Here is a 26,689-nt window from a genome sequence, read left to right as displayed (position 1 = left end):
CCATCACTCAAGTTTCCTATTCGGGTGTTCCTCTCATGGTACTCTTAACCTTTCTCAGCTCGGGCACTCACTGGCGTTTATTACCTTACCACAACGTATGTCTCCTCTGCAAGCATCATCGTCTTGGTCCTCTGAAGCTTTCTCAGTTCGGGTACAAGATTGGGTTGATAAGCTCACCACCCGCATCTTTTCTCATCCAGGCCGCAGCCACTCTGGACCTATAAACCTGGTGATGAGTGTCAGCGCCTGTGACTCCCGATAGCGGTGCATTAGCTTGATTGTGAAGGCAAGGCAAGGGAGTCGAGGAGAAGCTGCGTGCCTGCCTACCCCCTCTTCTCTCCTTCCCTCCTTCCTCCTCCTGTCCCACACCACCTCGGAAAAAATAAACTTTCTTGCGCGTCTCACTCTTCACACAAGTTTCGTTCGCTCCTGTTGTTGTTTCTGTTTCCCTTCCTCTCTGTGTGTATCTTTGAGGAGACTCGCTGCTGCTTTTTGCCGACGTTGCCTGAGGACGGAGAAGGAAGAGGAAGGGGAGACAGAGAGAAGGGATGGAGGAAGCGAGGGAAGAGAAGACGGAAAGATAGAAGGAGAAGAGTCAAAGGGGAACATGAAGTGAAGAGCCAAAGAAAAACTAAACCAAATTAATCAAGAAATAAATATATAAAGAGACATAGGCAGTTACTCAAACAAATAGATAGATTAATGGTACGTACCTTCGACTACTGATTTAAACTATACTCGCTAAACCTTCAACTTTAACAACTGATTCTTTTTTTCCGCCTACACCAGTCTTAAGATTCGTGATACGGAGACGAGCGCTGCGGCAACGCGTAAATCTGACCTCTCATTCACTCTTAATTCCTCGACATCTAACTAGCTGATTCGTCCTCTCCTCTAACACCTCTTCTCTTTTCCCCTCTTCCTCTTCCTCCTCTTCCTCCACTTCCTTTCAGTCATTAATTTCGTTCCCCTAAGATGCCTGTCCCTTTCCTCCCCACTGTCGTAATGAGCCTGAGGGGAGGGAGCACGTATAGGGAGGGAGGTGTAGGTAGGAGCTGGCTATTCGTCAATGAAGGCCTCGCCCGTCCCCACTGAGCCACTAAGCCCCGGAGAAGGATTACGAGAGAGGGAAGGTGTGTTAGTGTGAGCCGGGAGAAAATATGAATGTGGTGTGTTTGGGTGATGCTTGGTTTTGTGATGGGTTAGGTTATGAGTATGGGATTGTGTTTATGTAGGGCACTAGAAGGGGAGTTGTGATAGCTTTAAAGGGAATGTGCTAGAGTGTGCCAGGAAAATATATGATGTGTGTGAGGGGTGTGGGGTGTGTGATTCTTGGTTGTATTAAGGGTTAAGTTAGGATAAATTGAGTTAGGTTAGTTTAGGTTATTATCATGAGTGTATGTTTATGGGTGTCGCTAAAATGATAGTAGTTTATGATAACAGTATAGATAAAAGTAGATAATAGTGAATGTAGGTAAATGAAACATGCTATTAAATAGAGACAGTTAGATTATGTTAGGATAGTTTTGGTTATGATTATGTGAGTGTATTTATGAAGGAGATAACATATATAATAGATAATAGTGAATGTAATCAAATGAAACATGGTATTAAATGTATTTGATGAATATAGTTAGGTTACCTTATGTTAGGCTATTATGCTTGTTTGTTTACAGTATGCCTTGTAAGAAGCATTCCAGATAATTTTCAGATGTTTTCGACTCGCAAAACTATTACTTCCAAAATCCACAAAATATATAGTTTAATCGAGTTATCATGAGTGTTATTCAGGTAAATGATTCAGAAACCTCGTCAAAATCATTAGGTTCATAGAGCTACTCATCGAAATGCCCACACAAACTCTACCAAAGCCTTGTCAAAAGTGGGTGGGGTGTGTAAGACTGAAATGTTTGAGAAGACGAGCATATGTGTAAGAGAGAGGTTACTAAAAGGATATAGTTAGGAGTTGCGTGTAGCTGAGAGAGGAGAGGGAACAACGTGTGTATTTTTGCAGTCTCGTTAATAGTGAAATAAGCTGAAGGGTGGGTGGGTGGGGGACTGTAAGTGTGTGTGTGTGTGTGTGTGTGTGTGTGTGTGTAACCATAAAAAGAGCAGTAGCAAATTGTGTAAAAACAGGAATCATGAAGCTGTGTGTTTATTTAGAGGCAAAGTTTGAATTTGCCCCAGAGGAAGGAAAGCAAAAATAGATGGTAACTTACATGTCTGTCTTAGCTACGCTCTGCTGTGTTACAAGGGGGAGGGTGTTAAAAATGGATGCTCCGAATGAGGGAGAAGAACAGAGGAGGATCAGAAGAACCGAGAGTTAGTGAAGAAAATAGATTGCTGGATTTGTAGGTAGATTAAAACATAAAAAGAGAGATTAAAACAGAAAGTAAATGTATACGAAGAGGAACAGAAATAGAGAGACAGTCGAGAAAACAGACACTTGGATAGAAAGATAAATTGATATATAGAAAGAGATACTGCAGCAGAAAAGAAATATATATAAATTGAAATAGAGAGAGAGAGAGAGAGAGAGAGTAGAAAACATATACTGAAAGATAGAGAGAAATGAATACCCAGAACGGAGAGACTGAAACAAAACAAAATACATAAAAAGAAACACTAATGGAGATTGCTGGTGCAGAAAATATACAGGACAGAGAGAAATAGATAGGGACATCAATAGATAGAAAAGATTGAAGAAGATGGATAGATAGATAAATTGAAAGAGATACAACACTATAAAAGTACATATAAATATAACTCTACTGCCTTCCTAGCTTCACACACACACACGCGCGCCATCTATCAGAGAACTCGATGATTACAGTTCATTGACGCGAAAGGAGCAAGTAAGTGGTTTTGGGACCTGTCAATACGGAAAACACAGCGGAGCAGACGAAGAGCTTACATATTTAACTGCTGGGAGGGTAAGAGAATACATGAAAGACCCATATGGAGTACGTAGGTGGGAGAGAGAAAAGGAGGTGAAGGGCAAGGTGTTTAATAAGATATGCCACTTTTAGCTGTATATTGGCAGTGCATGAGGAGGAAGGATGATACAAACAGGATAAATAAAGGATATACATGACATTTAAGCACTCATACGAAGACCTGAAAGACACAATTCAGTGTGAAGGAGAGAGGAAAGGCAAGAAGGAAGGGGTGAGATGGTTTAATAAGTTATGCTGTGTTTAAGAATAGAAGATGAAAAAAAAGTACGAGAAGAAAATGAAAAATCGAGGAACTACACGTTAAGCACATATACGAAGACCTGAAAGACACATTTCAGTACGTAGGAGAGAGAGAGAGGAAAGGAAGAGGGGATGAGATGATTTAATAGATCTGCTACATTTAAGAATAGAAGATGAAGACAAAGTACGAGAAGAAAAGGAGAAATAGAGTAACTACATCACGTTAAGCACTCTTACGAAAACTTGAAAGACACAATTCAGTACGAAGGAGATAGAAAGGAAAGGAGGAGGGGGTGAGATGATTTAATAAGAGCTGCTACGTTAAAGAATAGATGAAGAAGAGAAAATAAATAGGATAAATAGAGAAAATACGTGACAGTAAACTCTTGAAAGAACCTAAAAGTCGCCACGGAGTAGGAAAGGGAGAACAAGGAAAGGAGGAGAAGGTTAAGGCTTTTCATAATGCATTCTACGTTTAATTAACTGTAAGGAACAGAGAATATGTAAGAAGGAAGATAAAAAGAGGGAATACAGGACAATATTAATGGCAAACTCCTGCGGGAAGTCCTAAAAGCTATAACAGAGTACGAAGCAGAGAGAAAGAAAAGGAGAAGGAAGGTAAAATTCAATAAGACATGATACGGTTAAGTCAGTGTATTGGAACGGAGTGTGTGGAGGAAGGACTATAAGAACAGGAGAGAAAATAAATGACGTTAAAATCTTGAGGGAAAACCTGAAAGCCGCCATGGAATACGAAGAGAGAAAGGAGAGGAAAGGAGGAGGAGGAGAAGGAGGATGAAAGGGACGTGGACGAGGAACGTGAGGCTTCTAATTAGACATACTACAATTAAAAAGTGTATTAGTATAGTGGAGAAAGGACGATAAGGACATAATAGATAAAGAAAACACATGCGAGAGAAGTGTAATAAGGGAAGGACTTTGAAGTTGTTAATAAGACATGCTAGGTTGAAAAGTGTACCTTGATAGAGAATGTAAAGAAGGAGAGAAGGGGAGATAGAGCAAATACATGACGTTAAACACACACACACACACACACACACACACACACACACACACACACACACACTCACTGACACAAAGACACGCGTTACGGTTTAATGAATATGGAATTAGCTTGTTGAGTAAGGATGAAGAGAGCAAGACAGAGGAAGCAACTTGTCTTTAAGAGAAGAGAGAGATAGTTATAGAAAATGGAAACCGTTTTAGCTTACGTTAGTAGAAGAGGAGTTAAGGGGAGTCAGGTATGCACTCACTGTATATAAAGGTTAGGTCTTCTGAGGGTGAACGGTGTTGAGAAAAAGGCGGTGAGTCGTACCAAAAAGTTATGTGAGGAAATGTTAAGAGGAAGGGAAATATATAAGGTGGAAAAAGTTATATAAGTATTAATGGAGAGGCCAAAAAAAAAATAGACTTAGAAAGAAGTAGTTAAGGAAGAAGAAAAGGAAAGAAAAAGCACTGCCCTGTAAAAGACGTAGAGGTTTCGATTGGGTAAACTTTTGCAATAACAAGAAAAAATAAAAATAAGAACAAAACAAAAGAGAGAAATGAAGAAAAAGAGCAAAACGACTTCTACCGCAACTATTACTCATTCTACTACTACTACTACTACTACTACTACTACTACTACTACTACCACCACCACCACCACCACTACCACCTACCCCTTAGCCTCCTGCCCCCCATTATAAGGAAGAGGTGTGACAGATTAGCTAATAGTAGTAAGGGTGATGGAGGAGACAGGAGTAAAGGGAGGCAACGAGTATATATGAGAAGGAAGGATAAGAGAGGGAGGGAGGGAGAGAAGGGATGTGGGTAGGGGAGGGTAAGAAAAGGAAGGGAGGAGGGAGAGGAGGGCGTGGGTTATAATGGGCGAAAGAAAGACCCTTGAGAAGAATATGTGTGGTTTCCCTTAGAAGATATTAATATGTGGAACTGGTGAGTGTGATAAATAAGGAGGAAGAGGACGAAGAGGGGGAGGTGGAGGGGGAGAAAGAGGAGGAGCAGGAGGAGACGAAAACTTTGATGATGGAAAAGTGTGACAAGAAAGCTAAGAATAGGAAGATGATGATGATAATTCATGAAGAATAGTAGGAAAATAAACGGATTAAAAATAGAAGGAGGAAGAGGGCGAAGAGGAGGAGGTGGAGGGGGAGAAAAAGGAGGAGGACGAGGAGACGGCAAGTTAGAAGGTGATGAAAGATATGACAGAAAAACTAAGAATAGAATAGAGTAGACTATCATCCCTTCTCCTCCTTCTTCCTCCTCCTTTCCTCTTTTCCTTAATCTCACACTTTTTTAACCACTATTATCCCGCCTTTTCATTTCCTTTTCTTTTCCCTTTCTAAAGATAAAAGAAAATGGGCAAAGTAATCATTTAACATAGTCTTTGTTCCTCCTCCTTTCCTGTTTCATCTCCCTCCCTCTCCATTTTTATCCTCCCTTCTGCCATCCTTGCAGTTTTAAAACCAGGGATGAAAGGGGAAGAAAAAAGAGGGAAGAGAAAAAGTCATGATATAGGAATAGCAGAGAGAGATGCACACAGATACTGACAGACAGACAAATAGAAAAACAGACACTCACACGGAACACACATACTTACACACACAGATTAAAACGCGCACACATACGCACAGACACAGATACAAGCACTCAAACACACAGAAAGACATATACTGAGAGAAAAAATATGACAGTCAAGCAGATGAAGAAAATACTGGTTACCAAATGAGTGAGGAAGTGGGAGATAGCAGGAGAGAGGGAGAGAAACAGAGAGACCAACAGAGAGAGACAGAATAGACAGAGAGACAGATAGAGAGATGAATGGGATTGGGTCGGGAGAGGGAGCGAAGCAGACGAAAGAAAAAGATGTTAGTATTTATGAACGGGAAGGTTGTGATATTTTTTTAACTGACGGAGATAATGAGCGATTTTTCCACCCGTGCAGCTGCGTCTTTTGTCTGTCTGAATAGAGGGTGGGAAGAGGTAGATAAATAGATAGATAGATAGATACATAGATACATAGGCAGCTAGATAGGTGGATGGATTGGTAGATCGGTAGTAAGATTGATAGAGAAAGAAAGGGAGAAAGAAAGTAGAGTATTCTTTTATTCTTTCTTCATTAATTAGATTTTCTTTGTTTTATAGTGAGTGACCTTTAGCTCTTTTTTCTTTTATAATTGAAATTGTTACGTCTACTACTATTACTACTACTACTACTACTACTACTACTACTACTACTACTACTACTACTACTGCTGCTATTACTACTACTACTACTACTACTACTACTACTCCTTCTGCAAATTTTTTTCTCTTTCCCTCCCTCTCTCTCTTTCTCTCTTCCCTCCCTGTTTATGCACATTTATCAATCTTACTCTTCCCCTCCTCTCTTTTTTTTCCTCTCGTCCTCCTCCTCTTTCTTTTCCTCCTCCCTTCCATCCGTGCCTGGGAAAACTAAGGGATGATGTGCTTGGAGGAACGTGATTATAATATTTTTTGAGAGAGAAGAGGAAGGAGGGAGAACAGGAAACATTGATAAGAGTAAGAACGAAGGAGCAACGTAAACTTAAAAGGAAACTCTGTGTTGAAATATAAAGAAGTATATGAGGGATGATGTGAAAGGAAGAAGGTGATTATAATGTTTTGAGTGAGTGGAGGATGGAGGAAAGACAGGCAAGATTGATACGAATAGGAACGAAGGAAGGACATAAACTTTAAAGGATATTCTACGATGAAATTTGAAGTGTTAATAGTTTTCCCACAGAATGCTCCCCAACGTCTTTTATTAATTATATACTAATACCATCTATAGTTTCGTCTTTTGCTACTGCCGATTCGTGTGGTTCATAAAATATATCAGGACACCTCTCCTCCCGAAATTGACCCCTCTTTCGGCCACCTCCTTGGATTCTTTTTAGGAACAGCGAGTAGCGGGCTTTTTTTATTGTTTCCTTTTTTTGTGCCCTTGAGCTGTCTCCTTTGTTGTAAAAAAAAAAATTCCCCTGCATCAGTATGTGTGTAGTTGACATAGACAGCGCATGATACACATCTTATAGTTTAATACCTAACACATAAGTAATTAGGAGCTTAGAAGTGTTTATCTCTCACCCCTCGCGACCTCCACGTCTCCATGAAGCAGTAGTTAGCATCCCCAACTACGAATGTGTGGGCCAGGGCTCGAATCCCGGCCTAAGCAAGCAGTGTGGAGGCCACCCAGCTGTTCATTATTACTATCTGGATGGTCGATAAATGGGGACCCGGGGAAACCTGGGGAAGGTAAACTGTGGTTACCCGGATATTGCTCTGGTTCTCTGTCAGGTTAAGGGTCCTCTCCCACCACAGCCTCAAAGGTAATGGGTTCTCACTCTCCACTCACCCCTTTCACGACAATAGATGAGAGGCAGCAACCAGTCTCAGTCATCTGTCTACCCTGCACACCTTATTTTTCCACATACAAACGTAGTCACCCGTCGAAGTCCCCAATAGTGCATTTATATGTTTCTGTAGAGGTAATCACACACGTTGCTTTCACGCACTCTTTTTCCAACAACCTTAGTCCACCAATACATTTGTCTATAGTATGTGTGTGTGTGTGTGTGTGTGTGTGTGTGTGTGTGTGTGTGTGTGTGTGTGTGTGTGTGTGTGTGTGTGTGTGTGTGTAAATAGAAAGGTAAATACACACTCTGAACTCCTCTAAGACCTCTGTTGAAATGCTGTGGTTCTTGCTTCATCTTCTCGCCCAACCTTGACATATTCCAAAAGCTGATACCAGTGTGTTTATGGAGGTATATATACACGCTCAAACTCTCGTATAGTGTATTTGTATGTCCATAAAGGAAAATACACACACTGAACCCTTCTTAAGACCTCCGAGAAAGTATATTAGTCCTTGCTTCATGACAATCCGCCCTTTCATACCCCCCGAAAAAAAAATGTTCGTGTTTGAAAAGAGCAATTTACACGTTAAACTCTGCATCAGCTACTTGAGGTTGAAATATCGCTCTCCTTGGTGCATTACTACTCGCATTGACACCTCCCAGTTATGTGTGTGTTTGTGTTTCTGGAGATCAATATACTCGTTCATACACGTTAAGCATTCCATCACCTGATAAATTGTCTGCCTCCGTGCAATATAAGCTGGAAATTAAAATCGTAAATATATGAAAGGTAAATATATTGTCATTCCTGGATCCCAACGCTCACATATTCGTTCATCAGGTGACCCATAAAAATGTGTACGAGTTAGTTAGCGTCTACTGATCTTTACGTATGTTTCGCTTTCACTGTGGATGTGTATTCGTATATGTGTTCCCTTTGCTGTATTTGCGTTGTATAGAACATGATGGATGAGTATACGAGTAGGGAATGTACTTATACCCCCTGGTTTATTTGGGCTGTTAAGGTAAAGGTGGGTTTGAGTTTATAAAAGGAATGTGTGTGAATGATTTAAAGGTCTACATCAATATCGTTTTGTGGCGTGTAAATATTTGATGTTCCTGAAATAAAAATAAATGTGTAGTGTACTGGGGGGTGGGGGACTCTGTGTGTGTGTGTGTGTGTGTGTGTGTGTGTGTGTGTGTGTGTGCGCGCGCACCTCACCACTCCCCTTCCCATGACAAAGCGACAATAATCTGTTTGCTGATAAACTTTGGCTTTTTAATACCTTCATTTACATGGAAATCACTCTCGCCGAACAACAGAAGACCAAGAAAAAGAAAAACAGGGAATTAATATAAAAGATAAAGAAGGAAAGAAAGTTTAAAGTACATTGAAATTAAAACTACGGAAAGCATGTACTGCCTCTACCACTACTACTACTACTACTACTACTACTACTACTACTACTACTACCACAACTACTACTTCTACCGCTAAAGCTACCATTCCTCCTCCTCCTCCTTGTCTTTCCATTCTTATACTTTTTCGAGTGTTTACCTCTGTGTATTTGTTTAGATCTTAATTTTAAGTTTGTTGCATGAAAAGCTTCCGCTTAGAAAAAGGTTGATCATGTATTAGAATACTTTCATAAGATAAATTTTGCGATGTAATCATGATGATAAATAAATGTTTCAAATGCTTCAAATGTTTCCTCCTTCTTCTACTACTACTACTACTACTACTACTACTACTACTACTACTACTACTACTACTACTCTCACTACTACAACTAAACAACCCTCCCAGCATCACCATCTCACGTTTCTCTCCCTCTCTCCCTTCCCGCAGGCGCCGAGGTGAGGTACACGCTGACGCAGGGCAACAGGCAAGGGCTCTTCTCTGTCAGCCACGCCTCCGGGACCATCACTCTGCAGGCGCCGCTTGACTACGAGGCCGCGGACAAGGTAAGCCTGTGATACCCGGGCTTTCTTCTTTACCACTCTGGCTAGTTCAACGTACCTCCCCCTGAGACGTGCAGGATTGAAGATAGCGGTTGTTTTCGTGTTTTTGTTGTGTGTGTGTGGTGATGGTACGTAGTGGTGTTGGGTGGTGGTGGTGGTGGTAGTGGTGTTGGTGGTGATGATTGAGGAGAAATATTGGTTTTGTAGTGGTTCTTTTTGGTGGTGATTGTGGTGGTGGATGTAGTTTGGGTTGCAGTAGTGGTTGTTTTGTTGGGGTTGTAGTAGTAGTAGTAGTAGTAGAAATAGTGGTGGTAGTAGTAGTAGTAGTAGTAGTAGTAGTAGTAGTAGTAGTAGTAGAAATAGTGGTGGTAGTAGTAGTAGTAGTAGTAGTAGTAGTAGTAGTAGAAGTAATAGAAGTAGTAGTAGCAGGAGTACCAATAGTAGTAGTAGTAATAGTAGTAGTAGTAGCAGTAGTAGTAGTAATAGTAGTTACAGTAGTCAACCTTCATAAAAACGCATGACTATGATTTCGCGTTGACGTTTATGATGCTGAAGATGATGATGATGATGATAGGATGATAAGAGAGAGAGAGAGAGAGAGAGAGAGAGAGAGAGAGAGAGAGAGAGAGAGAGAGGATACATAATGAGGCGGAAGTAATAGAGCCAGATAGAGGTGAGGTGATTGGTTGTTATTTAGCGGCGCAGTGAATGGGCGCTAATAAGATGAGTTAATTAATTCCCGATGCATTCACCTGGCCGGCGGCGACGCACACCTGTTTGGGCGGCTACCTGGACATGATACCCAACAACACGAGGACACACACGCACGCACACACACGCACACACACAGAAGTAAAGTAAAATAGAATCAAATAACTTAAAATAAGATAAAATAGATAATAAAAAAAATATATAAGCACAAACTGCACACATATAAATAGGTAGATAAATATATGTAGATAGACAGATAGGCATGATGGTGAAAAAGAGATATAAGGGAAAAAGGAATAAAAAATCGAAATAATAAAAAAATAAAGAAAAGAGTAAGAGAAAAGAAGCAAAAGAAAAGATAGAGAGAAACAGTATTTTGTAACTCGATGTATCAGAGTAGTGATTTCTTACCTGCTAAACAGTCTCGGTCGCTCTCGTGTTCAGTATTATCACTACTAACTACTAAGAATTCTCTAGATAGTTTCGTGCAAAGTCTTCATTTCCTAGTAATCGTGAGCATCGTTTCTCATTTTTATGGCGGCAGTTTTAAGATTTTGACGCGTGCTCATTAATTTGATACGTGCTCGCAGTATGTATCTTATTTTTCAGTTAATCTGTTGTCAAAGTTTTGCCAGACGTTTTTCTGACCTGCTTTTGTCAAAGATGTTTCAGGCTTTCGACTCGTGCTCAGTAACGATATTTTCAGACAGTCTGATTTCTTATTTCAGTTATTTCTTTTGTTATAAACGCTTGCCAGAATTGTTTTATATCTTTTATCGAAGAAATTTTGTTCGTTTGAATAGTTCTCAGTAATATGATATGTGCTTGCAGTCTCTCTTTCCTGTTTCTGTTTTTTCACCTGATATGAAGATCTTCTAGAATTGTTTTTTATCTCTTCTTGCCAAAGGTGGTTTAAGCATTTGAATCGTTCTCACTAACCTCGATATGTCGCCCCAGTCTGTATTTTTTTATTTCACTTATTTCTGTTGTCAAAAACTTTGCCCAGAATATTTTTGGTTCGTTGTTTTGGTGAAATTATTCAAGCTGCAGGCGACGCGTTGACATGTTAATCTTTATATTATATTCAACGATTTGGAATTGTTAAAGTGTCATTTCAATTTCTTTTTGGCTCAATTTATTTCATGTGTTTGTTTTCTTTCAATGCCTGAAGCTACAAGCGAAGCACTGGAGGCTTCAACTTTACTTTATATCCTGCGATTTTATATTTTCAGAGTACCCCCCTGCCAGTGTTTCTGTTCAGTTTTTTTGTTCATACGTTTTTATCTTAACCCGTGAAGCTACAAGAGATAGGTTGGGTTGTTTAACTTTAATATACATACAGGGATTTGGTGTTATTGTTGTTTTTGTTGAAGAGTCATTCCAGTGCTTTTACTGTGGTATATTTTTCCTTTGTTTTTTACTTTATTAATTAAGTCATACAAGCATTGGGTTGTGGGGCTTAACATCAACATATCCTACGACCTGCCAATCAGCCACCAACATTGCAGGCTTGCTGTGGTTACATTTTTTTCTCCTCTTTTAAAATGCAGTTCCTGAAGAGACTCCTCGGGAAATATTTCGATTTGATTTTTTTTTTACAACAAAGGAGACAGCTCAAGGGCACAAAAAAGTAAACAATAATATAAAAAAAAAGCCCGCTACTCGCTGCTCACAAAAAGAACCCAAAGAGGTGGCCGAAAGAGAGGTAACCAGAAGGGGAGTCCACTCTGGGGGAATTTGTGGTCCCCCCCCCCAGGCGGGGACTCCGAGGCTCTGCTGTTCAACGCCATTTTGAATTTTGAATTTTGGGAAAAGGTGTGAATGTTGTGTGAATGTACTGTGGTGTGGATAGAGAGAGGATCTGTCTTTTGAGAGCATGCTGAACTACTCTCTGGTGTAGATGAGATAATAGGGAAACGGTTAATGAGGTAATGGGAAGGGTCTATGGAGGGCTTCAGCAGCCTCCTCAATTTATTGTTGAGGTGCCGGTCACATGCTTTTTCATTCAGACTTATTGCGACTGGCTACTCTTTACTCGTCGTGAGCGTTCATTGTGTGCTTACTGTGCAGACAAGGCGATGGGTTCTTGTTCTGGCTTGTTGTGGGTGCGGGGGCTGTTTCCTAGCTAAGTAATTATGCCTGTAGCACCTCTTAAGCAATGTGTCTAAGGATCACGACTATTTATAACATTGCTGCCATCTCATATATAAAAAAGATGTGGACGGATGAAAGTGGAAATGGCAGAAAGTGGACTAAAACACTAAGAAAGGCAGGGCTCTAGACTTTTGTTGACTAATTCACCCGTGCAGGTCAGGTAACGACTGCTTGTTCTGAGGACGAGGGTTCGATTTTTAGCTACAAAAAAACATACACGACTTGTCTCCTCTCAGCGAACAGTAAACACATGAACAGCACCTTTATAAACAATCATCCGTCAAGAAAAACAATGCTGTCACCCCAGAAACTACTCCCTTAGCGATGGTATGCGAAAAAAACATTGATAAAAACAGTTTAACTTTACATATCCCCATAGATTCGCCTAAAAGCTTATAAAATCATCCCTTAACCCCTTGACTACGGATTTCCTACAAGAAGACATCACCAAACTACAGGAATGGAACAAAAAGTGGCTGCTACAATTCAGTGAAGAAAAATGTAAAGTCCTGCACCTTGGGACACTCTACTATCCACCACAGAGGCACAGAAAGACCTGGGAGTATATGTTTCCAGGCTACCAGTAAAGGCTAAATCCGTGCAAATCGCAGCGGACGGGTTAATAAAAAAAAAAAAGTTATGTCACCTCTGAAACACCTCCCTGGGCAACGGCATGCGTTAAGACAGAAGAACATTGATAAAAAAATAAAATAAACAGTTTCTCTCTAGAAATCATGGGAGATCAGTTTTAAACCTTTAACATATCTTTATTAAATTTAAAAACAAAGAGCCGTCACCTCGGAAATAACTCCCTGAACGATGGCGCGCGCAAAGAAAACATTGGTATAAAATTGTTTCTTCTGCAGACATCCTGGAAAATTCCCAGTAAATCTTAGTATGATCCGCCAGGAAGAAAAGAATATGCCGTCACCTCTGAAACAATACCCTGAATGATAGCGTGCGTTCAAAGAGACGGTGATATAAAACGGTTTCTACTTCAGTTATCATTGGAGATTCGCCTTAAAGCAGCTTATGTCTAGTCGATCGGGCATCATATTTTTTTCAGCTCTCAATAAAATAGTGAGAGGCTTGAGGTGTCCTTTCCGCGTTTTTCACTCATCGATTGTTCCTTTTACTGTGAGAGGGGAAAGTATTTGCTCCGAAGAGGCTTAACACCACAAAGAAAGTGACTCTAGTCTTATATACTTCCCAAGCGCCCCCAAAAAAGTATGTTTAGGAATGAGAAGTGTGTGAAAAAAATGAGCCACAATAACTTTTGTTTCTACTACGAGAGGGGAACGTATTTGCTCAAAAGAGGCTTAACACCACGTAAAAAGTGCCGCGAGTCTTTTATACTTCTTAAGCCCCAGAGATATAGAATACGAGTAGAGGAATAAGAAATAGGGATAAAAAAAATAAATGAAACGAGAAGGCAGAGAAGGGAGCAAAAGGAGAGGAAACGGACGTGAGGAGGAGCTGATGAAGAGAAAGAAGAACGACAGATAAACAGTGGAGAGAGAGAGAGAGAGAGAGAATGAATGAAAGAAAGAAACAAAGAATGAAAGAAAGAAGAAAGGAAAAAATGAAGGCAGGAAAGAATGAGAGAAGGACAGAAAGAAAAAAAAAGAAGAAAAAAAAGGAGTAAGAGAACAGTTGAAAAAATAAGGAGTGTTGTTTTAAGAATAGATAAATCCCGGAGTGGGTGTCATAATATTTTTCCTCACCTTTTTCCTTTACTTTCACCTACCTCTTTTCCGCTATCTTTTCCTCTACTGATTTATTTTCCTCCTCTCCATACCTCATCATCCTCTATTTTCTCTTTTATTCAGGAAAACGTTAAATCTCTCAGTAGTATTCGGTATCATAACTTTCAGAGCTGCAATGTTTTTCGTATGTCTTGCCCTATGTGGAAGTCTTAACTCTTAATATAAAGTTCGCAGCCACGGGCATCAAAGAGCGGAACACAAAGACCGGAAAACCCCGCGGTGACAAACTAGAATACGAGAGAAGTTAAAAAAATGCATAATTGTGTTGGGGTGGAAAATATTTATGCCTTTCTTTCTAAAAAAAACTCCTCTCTGTTGTTGAACGTATTTATATTTTTTTCATTCCCCCGAGTCATTACCGTTCTGAATACCAAATTAACGTTTTCATTATTTCTTTTGCATTTTTCTTTTGTAATGAGTTTCGCATTTCACATTTTCGTTCCCTTTCTCTTATCTCTCCCACGTTGCTCCATATTTCACCACTTCCTTCTTCCTTGTTCGCTATATTTCCTCTTTTATTCGCTCCTCCTCTTTCGCTTCCTTATTGTTGTTATTGGGTGAGTCTTTCCATCTTTCCTCTCTTATTCTTCCTGTTTTTCTCTCTTAATCTTGATGTCTTTTTTTGTCCCATTTTGGAAGCTGATTGATTGATTGATTTGCCTGCTTAACTTCCAAGCTTTTAAAAGAGAGACATAGAGCATATAAAATGATTCGGTTTTCACTTTGTTTTCCCTTCTCTTTGTAGCACTTTCTTATTTGGCTGTTAGGATATATGTATCTCTCCTCTCTCTCTCTCTCTCTCTCTCTCTCTATCTCTCTCTCTCTCTCTCTCTCTCTCTCTCTCTCTCTCTCTCTCTCTCTCTCTCTCTCTCTCTCTCTCTCTCTCTCTCTGGCTCACCCTTCCTCTCTCTCTTTCTCTCTCTTCTTCCTCATTATCTCTTATCTCCCTTGCCTTTCTCCTCTAATTCATCCTTGCGTGTCTTATTTCACATCTTCGTACATTTATACCTTCATTCCTTTCTTTTATCTCTCTCACGTTGCTCCATATGTCATAACTTCCTTCTTCCTTGTTCGCCATATTTCATCTTTTATTCGTTCCTCCTCTTTCGCTTCCTTATTGTTATTATTGTGTGAGTCTTTCTTTCCATCTTTCTTTTTCTTCTTCCTCTTCTTTTTCTCTCTTTATCTTAATGTCTTTACGATTGGGTTATCGAGTTTCTTTATTGGTGTGTTGCCTCTTCCTCCTCCTTCTTCCGTTCCCTTCCTTTCATTCTTTTTCCTTCCCGCATTTATTTGTCTTTTGGTGTTTCTGTCTGTCGCTCTTTCTGTCTGTCTGTTTGTCTGTGGCTATCTCGTTCAATCTTTGCTTCATTATTCATTATTTATCTTCCTATCTTTATGTAGTCTATTCCTGGCTTCTCTCTCTCTCTCTCTCTCTCTCTCTCTCTCTCTCTCTCTCTCTCTCTCTCTCTCTCTCTCTCTCTCTCTCTCTCTCTCTCTCTCTCTCTCTCTCTCTCTCTCTCTCTCTCTCTCTCTCTCTCTCTCTCTCTCTCTCTCTCTCTCTCTCTCTCTCTCTCTCTCTCTCTCTCTCCCAATCTTCCAAACTACCAAAATGTTCACATCCTCCTTCTCCTCCTCCTCCTCCTCCTCCTCCTCCTTTTCTAATTAACATGTTGATATGATCTATGTACGTGTAACGAACGTGAGCGTAGCTTTAGGTGAAAGGCCGCACACACACACACACACACACACACACACACACACACACACACACACACACACAAAGGCTAAGGAGACTAGGTGCTTATTAAATTTTCATGCGGGAAATTACGCCTGTGTATGTGTGTGTGTGTGTGTGTGTGTGTGTGTGTGTGTGTGTGTGTAATTTGCTTTTTGGCTTTAATTTTTGTTATTCGTAATTTTCCTCCTCTTTTTCTTTTCCTCTTTTTCAATTCTCACATAATTTATTTTTCACTCCAAACGCAATCTTTTCATTTTTTCTTCCCATCTTTTTCTTCTCTATAATTATTTTTCCACTTTTTACTCCTATCCCATTTTTTTTTATTTCTTCTGCCCATTTTTTCTCTGCTATTTTTCCTCCCCTTTTCTTTTTTTTTCTTCTCCCTCTTTTTCTCTCCTAGTCTTATAACCCTTCCCCGATTTTTATTCCTATCCCTTTATTTTTCCTCGTTTCTCTTCTTTTTCTCCTCTTTTAATTCCTTTCCCTTTACTTCTACTCACATCCGTTTTTTTCTGATTCTTTTTCCTTCTCCCTTCGTCCTCTTTTTCCTTTTTCCTCTCTTTCCTATCTCTCTTTCTCACCCTTCTTCACCCTTTTCCGTTTCTCACCCTTCCTATTTTTCCCCTCTTTACCCTTCTCCTTGTCCCTCCCTTCCCTTTCTTTTCTCTTTACCTCCTCTTCTACCTTCTCCCCTAACCCTTCCTCTCCTCCGTTTTCTCTCTTCTTCCTCCTCCTATTCTCTTCTCCCTTTCCCCTTCTCCTGTTTCTCCCTCCTCTCTTCCTCACTCTTTTTCTTTCCTCACCCTTCCCCTTTCCTCCCTTTCTCCTCCCTTCTCCTTTTCCCCTCGCCTTCCCCGACCCGCCCTGGATTAAGTTATTGGCCGGGAAGGAGATTAGCCCCCGAACACGTGTCTTTTCCTCCCTGCTAGGTGTTAAGTTCCCAGAATTCGCGGCTCAGATCATTTTTACGCTGTTTTTTCAGGCCTCAAACCAACACGGCCGCGCGGATTTTTGCTGCTGTGTTTACGTCCTCTAGAAGCTGCTTTCCTTCATTCTTCGGTTTCATGGGTCGTGTGAAGGGCCGTATAGCCAATAGTTGGGATTCAGGAAGTTTATATATTTTATTTTCGGTGTCCTTCTCCCTCTTTCTCTCTCTCTCTCTGTGTGCGCCATCCCCCTCCATTTTACACACGTACACACTCACTGGCATGCATTAGACCTTACTTAACTGTATTTTCGGAGCCTTGTTTTGGATTCCTGTTACGTTTCCAGGTCTATGAGATTATGTTTTGCCTTCTGGAACTCTTCATATATATTTATTCACACTCGCTCTTATGCATCAGTCAGTCAGGGAGAGCTTATGTATCTGTTTTTATAATCTCGTCATTTTTTTCTTTCTTTTTTTTTCTCTTCGGGTTTCTGTTCTGTTCTCATTTTCTCTTTTTCCTCTTCTCCTTTTTATAGTTCCATACAGGTGTTTAACTTCAGTATCTCTCAGGGTCAGGGTTCCTTACTCTTTCCCGTATAATTGCTAACCATATGCCCTAGATCGTCCATTTCGGCATTTTTACCTACTCTTTGTTTAAATCAGCATATTATGGGCCTTGTTTATATTTTTTTATTCGCACAAGTTCTTATGCATCAGTCAGGGAGAGAGTATGTAACTGTTTTCATAACCTCGACATTGTTTCTTCTTTCTCTTTTTTTTTCTCTTCGGCTCTCTGTCCTGCCTTCTGTTCTGTTCTCATTTTCTTTTTCTTCTTCTCTAGTTCCATACAGGTCCTTAACTACAGTGTCCGTCAGAGTCGTAGCTTCCATAACCTTCCTCACTCTCCCCCATAATCGCTAACCATATGCCCTTGATCGTCCATTTCGGCATTTTTTCCTTGCTCTTCGTTTAGGATCATCATATTGTGGGCTTTTTTATGTCTTGTATTATAGTCTGCCTCCTTACCCATAAAGGTATTCAAGTTTTTTTTTAATTATCATTCTGGTGGCTCTAAAAAAAAAAAAACACTAGCGAGACCTTTAATAATTTTGCGTCTGGGAAAACCAGCGCATCGAGTCTTCATTATGCATTGTCAGGGGCCCCTCGGTAAATACAGGTGCCATTATGCTCCCTCACGGGCCCATAACTTACGCCAATATGCTCTGTCCCGGGCGTTAATTCCACATGAGACTTTTCTATAGGCTTTATCCTGCCCCCAGTATTTTTTATGCAGGGAAATTAGGAACTCAGAGTGCCCCCGAGGAAGCTTTTGAGACTGGGTTTGTCTGACAGCCTCCCAGAGCGTAATGTTTTCCTCGTTCCCATTATGCGCTCTCAGGGGCCCCGACTAGACCTTTCCCTACGCTCGCTGAGGGGCCGCAAGACACACGAGTGCTTCATTATGCGTGTTCAGGGGCCCCGCGTAGGATTATTTAACTTTTCTTCAGATTTCCGGAGAAGTTTTGGAGTTATTGTGATGGGGAGTGGACGTGTGAGGGGATTATTATGGGGGACTACTTATATAACAATTGACTACTACTACTACTACTACTACTACTACTACTACTACTATTACTACTTTTACTAATTCTAATTCCCTAGTATTGTCACTACCACGACTACTATTGCTAACCTACTACTACTACTACTACTACTACTACTACTACTACTACTACTATTACTACAACTACTATTACTACAACTACTACTTCTAATACTAATACTACTGATAATACCACTTGTACTAAACCACGAAAAATAACAATAAGAATAATATGAAAGAAAGTTAAGAATAAGAATGAGAATCCAACTTATTTTTACTACTATAATAACAAAAAACAACTATTACTACCACTACTACCATCACTACCACCACCACTACTACTACTATTACCACCTCCACTAATAATAATAATGATAAAAATAACAATGACACGATCAACCCCCTTCTTTTGTTCTCATTCCCACTCCTAACAGCAGAGGTTGTGAGGCGAAGCGAAAGGAAACAGTAAATGAGAATGGGAGGGGAGAGAGTGCAGTCATATTAATACAAAAGCGATTTTAATACTAATAACAGGAATACAACGAACACACACACACACACACACACACACACACACACACACACACACACACACACACACGTAAACACACCCTGTATCTCTCTCTCTCTCTCTCTGTCTTTCTGTTTCTCTTTCTACTACTTTTCTTCTTCTCTACACTTTATTTTTCTTTCTCTGTTTATATTTCTTTCTCTGTTTCTCTTTTTATCGTTTTTTGCTTCTCCTCCGCCCTACATTCTCTCTTTCTCTCTGTTTGTCTCTTACCCTCTTTCTATCTCTCTTTTAACCCTTTTTCTATTGTCCTCTTCTCTGCAGTCTCTCTTTCTGTCTAGCTCTGTCTCTCTGTTCCTGTTTTTCTAATCACTGTTTTTTTTCCTTCTCCCTACATTCTTTCTATCATCCTGTCACTGTTTCTCTGTTTGTGTTTCTCATTCCAAAGTCTCTTGTTTCTTAACCCTACATCATATATTCCTCCTTGTCTATCTGTATCTGTTATCTTTTTATTTCTCTTCAAACGGTTTCTTGCCTCTCCTTCCCTATATATTTCTTTACGTCTCTGTATATTTTCTTCTTTCTGCTTCTCCTTCCACTGTTTCTTGATTTTCCTCCACTCTGTACTCTTTCTCTGATTATCTCTCCACCCTCTCTTTGCTTGCTTCTTCCCTATCCTTAATCTTTCTTCCTGTCTCTTTATATTTGTTATCTTTCTTTTTCACTATACCTTTTCTTGCTTCTTTTCTTCCCTACATGCATTCTTTCTTGCCTCTGTGTTTCTGTGTTCTCCCTGTTTCTCCTTCCTTCCTTGCCTGCTTCTCCCTCCGCCCTAGTCACTCTTTCTCTGTATCTCTATGTTCCACTGTTGCTTGCTTCTCCTCTCCCTTCGTTCTCTCAGTCTATATTTTTTGTCTCTTTTCCTTCTCTTTCTCTTTCTTGTTTCTCTTCTTCTCCATACTCTCTTTCTGTGTGTGTCTGTCTCTTCTCTTTCTCGTTATCTACATTGCTTCTTGCTTCTTTTCAGCCCTGTAGTCTTTTTTCTGTCTTCTTTTTTCTGTTTTTCTTTCCACCATTTTTGCTTCTCCTCCGCCCTATACAATCCTTTTCTCTGTCTATGTATTTCCCTTTTCTGTTCCTCTTTGTTTCTTCTCTGCCCTAAACTCTTTCTCTGTATCTGTTTGTGTTCCCTCTCCCTGTTTCTCTTTACACGGTTGCCAGCTTCTCTTCCTCCCTTCCCTCTGGCTATATACACACAGAGGTCATCGCGGTGGGGAGAGCGAGGGCAGGCAAGGCTATAGTGATGCTAATGACAATATAATAACAATACTAATACATATTCCGCCTCTTCCTCCTGCTCCTTTATCTCTTACCTTTCTATTTTTCGCTGTTGTCCTTTTTTTTTTTTTCTTCACTTTTTTTTTTGCTCTATTCTTTTTCCTATCCTTTTTTTTCCTGGTTGTTGTTTTTTCTGTTTTTTTCTTCCTCCTTCAGCTCGACCTCTACTATCACTTTTTTCCTACTACTACTACTACTACTACTACTACTACTACTACTACTACTAATAATAATAATAATAATAATAATAACAATAATAATAATACAACTACTACTACTACTACCACCACCGCCACTACTACTACTACTACTACCTCCTCCTCCTCCTACTACTGATACGATTACTACTACAACTATCTACAGCTACAACCACTACCATCACAACCACTACAACTATCACTATTACAACTCCAACCACCACTACCACAACTATCTTCACCACCACCTACAACTACAACCACCCAAACTACACACCACTACCATCACCACCACTAACACCCCATCTCACCTCCTCCTCTTCTCCCTCTCTCTACAGCATGAGTTCGTGGTCCGCGGAGAGGGCGGCGGATCGGCAGCGCACGCCTTGGTGAGGGTCTTGGTGGCTGACGTGAACGACAACCCTCCCGTGTTTGTACGACCAGGCCACGTCACGGTGATAGAGGAGGACGACCGGGACCTCCCTCTGCCCCTGGCCAAGGTGAGAGCTGCTGCTGGTGCTGGTTGTGGTCGTAAGTCGGGGTGGAAGGGACGTAAGAATGATTGGTCGTATGTCGAGACTTCACAACGGGGTAGGAACGTGAGGGGAAGCTGTTTGACGTGAAAAAGGAAGGAAAATATGCTTGGAGAGGCTTTATAACGGGATAGCAGAGTGAGGGAGAGCTCTTACATGAGGAAGAAGGGGAAGAAAAGCTCAAATAATGTAAAATGATAGTTTGTGTATCGCGACTTCACAATGGTGTAGCAAAATAAGGGAGATCAATTTGCCATGGATAAGAAAGGATGAAAGGCTTGGATAGAACAGTATAATTAGGAAAGATAAGACAAGGGAAGGAACTAGTGAAAAAGCACGGTAAAGTAGGGGATTTTAAGGTCAGGTTAGCTAAGGAAAAGGTGGGTAAGGTAGGAAAAAACAAGGTGTAATTAGGAAAGGTAACGTAAGAAAAGAAGATAGAACAACAGATAAGGCAAAATAAGGTATTGTAAGGTAAAGTTAGGTAAAGTTAAGAAAATTAAAACTAGATAAGTTCGGATAAGATAAGGTATAGAAGGCAAGATTGACCATAGTATAGTTACGTAGGATAAGGGTGAGGAAATATGTTGAGGAAAGAAATGACGCGGAACAGTTACTGAAGTCTGAGAAAAATTTATTATCTTCTTTCCAACCTTTGACTTTTAAAGGAAAATGTGAGGGTAAAGGAAGGAAGGGTCGTAGGTGTGAGGAAAAGCTGAAGCGTCCAATTAACTAGGCCAGGTAAAAGGGACAGGTAATAGAGTAGGGTAGAAGGAGGTTTAACGAGGTATGGTGTGGGTGAGGTGAGATTATGACGGAAAATGTGAGTGGTAAAGAAGACTCGTAAGTGTGAAGGGAAGCTGAACCACCCAATCAACGAGCCAGGTAAAGGGAACAGGTGAAATGGGAGAGGGTTTCTTTTTTTTTCTTTTTTTTTGCGCCGGTAGGTTTCTTCCCGGTGGATCCTGATGGTCGGTCCAAGGCTTCTTCCCGGTGGGGCCTGATGGTCGGCCCAGCCCGTTCTGGCGCTGGCGAGTGTTTATAGTGGAGCCATCTTGCAGTAGAAGAAAAGTTTAACGAGGTGTGGTGGGGGTGAGGTTATGACGGAAAACAAGTAAGAGAACAAGGAAAAGAAAAAAAAGAGATGTTTATTAAGATTTCAAACCGTAAGGAAGAGAGAATAAGGGATGTTGTGAAGAAGAGGATGGAAAAAGGAGAAAAGCAGGAAATTAAAATGTGGTAGGTATAGGATTTTGAAGTATAAGGGAGGGAGATTAAAGGGTAACGTTAGACAATGTTAGAGAATAAAGAGGAGGAAAAGCAAAGAAAAAAAAGAAGAGAAAGTATAAGGATTTGAAGCATAAGAAAGAAAGAGAATAATGAAGTTGTCTAGGCTGTGGTTTTGTTAGTGGTAAGAACATGTCAGAATGAAAAAGAGGTATAAGGAAAGGGGGTGGAAAGGAGAAAAGAAGGAAAGGAAAAATAGATATGTATATAAGATTTTTAGGAACATGGGGGAGAAAATATAATTAGTTTAGTATACAACGGGAGATGGAAGAGCAATAGAAAGAGGATGGGGAAGCAAAGGAGAAAAGAATAGAGGAAAAAGGGAAAGTATAAGAGGTATAAGGAAAGGAGATGGAAAGGAGAAAAGAAGGAAAGGAAAAACAGATAAGTATATAAGATTTTGAGAAATATGGAAGAGAAAATATAATTAGTTTAGTATATAACGGGAGATGGAAGAGCAATAGAAAGAGGATGGGGAAGCAAAGGAGAAGAAGAGAGGAAAAGGAAAGTATAGAGTGTGAAGAATAAGAGAAAGAAAATGGAAGCAGAAGAGAGATGGGCTACTTGGGAGAAAAAAAGTCTAATAAAGTGAGCTACTTTGTGAAAATAATGAAGATGAACTAGCCGAGAGAGGAGAGAGAGGAAGAAAAGGAATTAAAAAAAAGAACTTAGATGGAAGATAAGGAAGAAAAGAAACATGAAAAGAAAGATGGAAGGATAAAGGGAAGAGGAAAATTAAGAGAAAATTCTAGATGGGTTAAAGTCGTCGAAAATGATGAGTTAGAACGTAAAGAGAAGAAAAAAACAGACAGAATGGCGCAGAAGCATAAAAGTAGAAGAAGAGATATAGACAGAGACAATACCCATAGACAGAGATACCAGTACAGTGTTCCCAAAGAGGAACATAGAAGAAAGACAAAAAAGCATTGATAGGAAGAAGAAAGGAGAGACAGACAAAAAGAATAACAGAAGCAATAAACAGAGAAAGCAATAAATGGCCCAAAGAGGACATAGACGAGAAAGAAGAATTAATAGGGAAGAATTGTAAAAAGGAGGAGACAAAGAAACAGAATAACAGAGAGACTAAAACATAAATAGCAGTGTAGTATTCCAAAGGAATTACATAGAAGGGAAGGGAGCATCGATAAGGCAAGTAGATACGAGCAAGGATTGGACCTGGGATTAATTAAAGGTAGGGTTGTAAGGTAAGGTAAAGTAAAATGGTTCAGGTTAAGGTGTTGATGGCACACAATGGAGAGATACAAGACTTTTCAACTGTAAGAGGCAGCTCAAAGGCATAAAATGGAAGTAAAAGTGACAGCTATGTTCTTGTAAGTAGTTGATATAGTGGCCGAAAGAGGGTTGATATTGGCTGGAATCGGTGAGGTGTCTTGTTACTCTCTTCTTGAAAGCCTTGAAATCGTAGGTACAAGGAAATACAGAAGAAAAGAAAGTCTGAAAAGAATAAGCCAATTAAAACAGGGAAGTAAAAAAGGAACATTGAGTTAGAATTTAGAGGAGAAAAAAAGACACGTCAATATGATTTCAAAAAGTAGGTTGAAAATATGAATTTAAGATAGAATGGGATATGGAAAAGGAGGAGAATAATGAAAAAGGTTTACATAGATTTACATATATATTCAGACCACACAGACCCTATGGTCAGACTGGGTGCAGACATTGCAGGAGTGCCAATGGAAGGGAACGACTAAAGGGGAATGAGTTAAGTACGAGTTTAAGGAAGAAAAATAGTAGTAAAATTAATGAATGAAATTTAGAATGAGATGTGGAAGAGGAGGATGAGTTAGTGTAAAAGTGGGATTAAACACGAAGAATTTAGGATAGAAAGCAAGGAGAGGAGAGGAAAACAAACATATAAACGAAAAGATGATGAAGATGAAGAAAAGTGATGAATTTAAGATAGAATGAGGTACAGAAGAGGAGGAGAAGGAGGAAGAAAAAGAGGATTTAACAGAAGAGAACTAAAGAAGAAACAGGTGAGATATAAGTTTAAGGAAGAAAAAAACAGCGAAATCAACGCATATAAGATAGAATAAGATGTAGAAGAGGATAAGATAGTGACAAGAAGGGACTAAACAAGACAAATTTAGATGAGAAGGCAAATAAAGGCAAGGAGAGATGATTAGATAAAAGCGAGCATACAAATAACAAGATAGACATTATGAACAAGTTAACGTTGGAAGGGACTAGGGAGGAGAAAGATAAATATTGAGAAAACAAGTATAGACAAGGGGAGAGAGGAGTAGATAGGAGGGAACGAATATAAACGAGAAGATGAAGAACATGAACAATTGAACATATTAGCACGGAAAGGGATTGGGGGATGACGGAAGAGGAAGAGGAAGTGAATGGGGGCTCTTGAAGGGGAATAAAGGTAAAGTAAAAGTGTAGGATGGAAGGAAGGGAAAAAGAGCAGGTAATAAAAGTTTCATGTAAATACTAATAATAATAATGTTAGGTATATTTCTCTTTGTGGCATATAAAAGGGAACCCAGAAGGAAGAAAACGGGAGGATTCTAAATATATATAAGGTAAAGAAAAAGAAGAAGTAGAAGTTTAAAAGATGGGAGGTAATTATGAGATGATGATAAAAGGGAAAAGGGAAATGAAAGCTTAAGAAACGAAGAAAAAAATGAGATAAAAAGAGATTAGCAAATATAAATAACAAAGTGAAAATATATAAAGGTAGAGAATATAATGAGTTAGTAGTTTAAAAGAATGGAGGTAATCGTGAGAAGATGATAAAAGGGAAAAGGGAAATAAAAAGTTTAAGAAACGATGAAATTAATGAGAGAAAGAGAGATTAGCAAAAATAAATAATAAAGTGCAAATATATAGAGGTAGAAAATATAATGAGCTAGTTAGTTTAAAAAAATAGATGATGATAAAAGGGAAAAGGGAAATGTGTTTTTGAGGCATTTAGAAGACTGGGTTCCTTCTGCCCCAATGAAATAATGTAAGGTCTGAGATTAAGCGTTCTGCAGCCTCCAGTCTGGAGTCATTAACACTTCCTGTTGTGATGGGCTTCTATTGAAAGTTGAATAATGCAGAAATTAAGTCGTCGGCGTATGGTGGACAGGACAGTTGTTATGGAAAAAAGATCATTGATGAATAACACGAAAAGAGTGGGTGATAGGACAGAGCCCTGTGGAACACCACTGTTGATAGGTTTGGGAAGAACAGTGACCGTCTACCACACAGAGATGGAACGACCGGAAGGAAACTGGAGATAAAGGACAGAGAGAGGGATAGAATTCAAGGGCAATTTAGAAAGCAAAGACTTGTGCCAAGACATCGAGGCTTCGATATGTCTAGCTGCAAAGAAAGTTCACCGAAACGGCTAAGAAAGGATGACCAAGGAGTCCAGTTGAAGAGCAAGAAGATCCTTGATGAGACGCCTTGCGGAACCATACTGGCGATCTGGATAGAAGGTTAGAGAAGTGGAAAGGTAGCTTTTGGACAGATCTTCCGATTAAGTTGATTCAAAAGCTTTGAATGAACAGACAAGAATGAAAGCTATTGCCAGGGCGGTGGTTTGAGGATTGGAACGGTCACCTTCTTTGGCACAGGCTGTACAAAGGCATACTTCCAGCAGGAAGGAAGGTGAATGTTGATAGGCAGAGACGAAAGAGTTATTGAGCAGGCAGGTGTCAGCCAAAAGAGCACAGTTTTTAAGGACGTAGAACCACTCCATCAGGTCCATAAAGCCTTCTGAGAGTTGAGGCTAGAAGGGCACTGAAAACATCATTGGAAGAATCTTAATAACAGGCATAAAGGAGTCAGAGGGGGATGAGTAGAGAGGTATATGCCCAGAATCGTCCAAGGTGGGTTCTTACAAGAAAGTTGAGCGAAGGAAGTTCAGCCTTAGAGACAGATGAGACAGCAGTGCTGACGTCAGAGTTAATGAGAGGAGGAAAGAAGGAAGAAGTGATATTGGAGGAATATTTTGGTTCTAAGATGCCAAAGTCACGGGAAGAATTAGAAGAGAAGTAAAGGGTGTTGACATTTTTTCTATTGATAAAGAAGTTTTGGTAAGTCAGTCGGAAAATAGATTTGGCACGATTCGGGCTGGAAATGTAAAAAGGTCATGAATTGGCAGGGAGGTTCGAAGGCTCTGGAACCACCTTGTGAGCTGCCAACCTCTCTATCTTTAATAACTTTGAGAACAAGCATGATTAAACCAAGGCTCTTTAGCATGAGGGGAGTAGAAAAAGAACACAGTGGAATGTATGCACTCCATTCCAGAGACAATCACTTCTGAGATGCGTTGGGCACACACAGAGGGTCTCTCTCCTGGAAGCAGTAATCATTCCACGGGAAATCGGAAGAAACATCCTCAGGTC

At 40.0% G+C, this 26,689-nt stretch overlaps 1 long non-coding RNA gene across 1 annotated transcript in view; it reads left to right on the top strand.

The window, feature by feature from the left end:
• Positions 1-20,950, top strand: part of LOC127007744 (uncharacterized) — a 70,998-nt gene extending 50,048 nt beyond the window's left edge. The window contains exons 2-3 of the long non-coding RNA XR_007760480.1: positions 9,444-9,559; positions 20,844-20,950. This is a non-coding gene — a long non-coding RNA (uncharacterized LOC127007744). The remainder of the gene's footprint in view (positions 1-9,443; positions 9,560-20,843) is intronic.
• Positions 20,951-26,689: the final 5,739 nt, after the last annotated feature.

The sequence above is a fragment of the Eriocheir sinensis genome, chromosome 4, assembly GCF_024679095.1.
Source record: "Eriocheir sinensis breed Jianghai 21 chromosome 4, ASM2467909v1, whole genome shotgun sequence".
In the NCBI taxonomy this organism is placed as follows: Eukaryota; Metazoa; Arthropoda; class Malacostraca; order Decapoda; family Varunidae; genus Eriocheir; species Eriocheir sinensis.
Note: the sequence above shows the minus strand (reverse complement) of the source record. Positions and strands in the feature narration are given on the sequence as shown.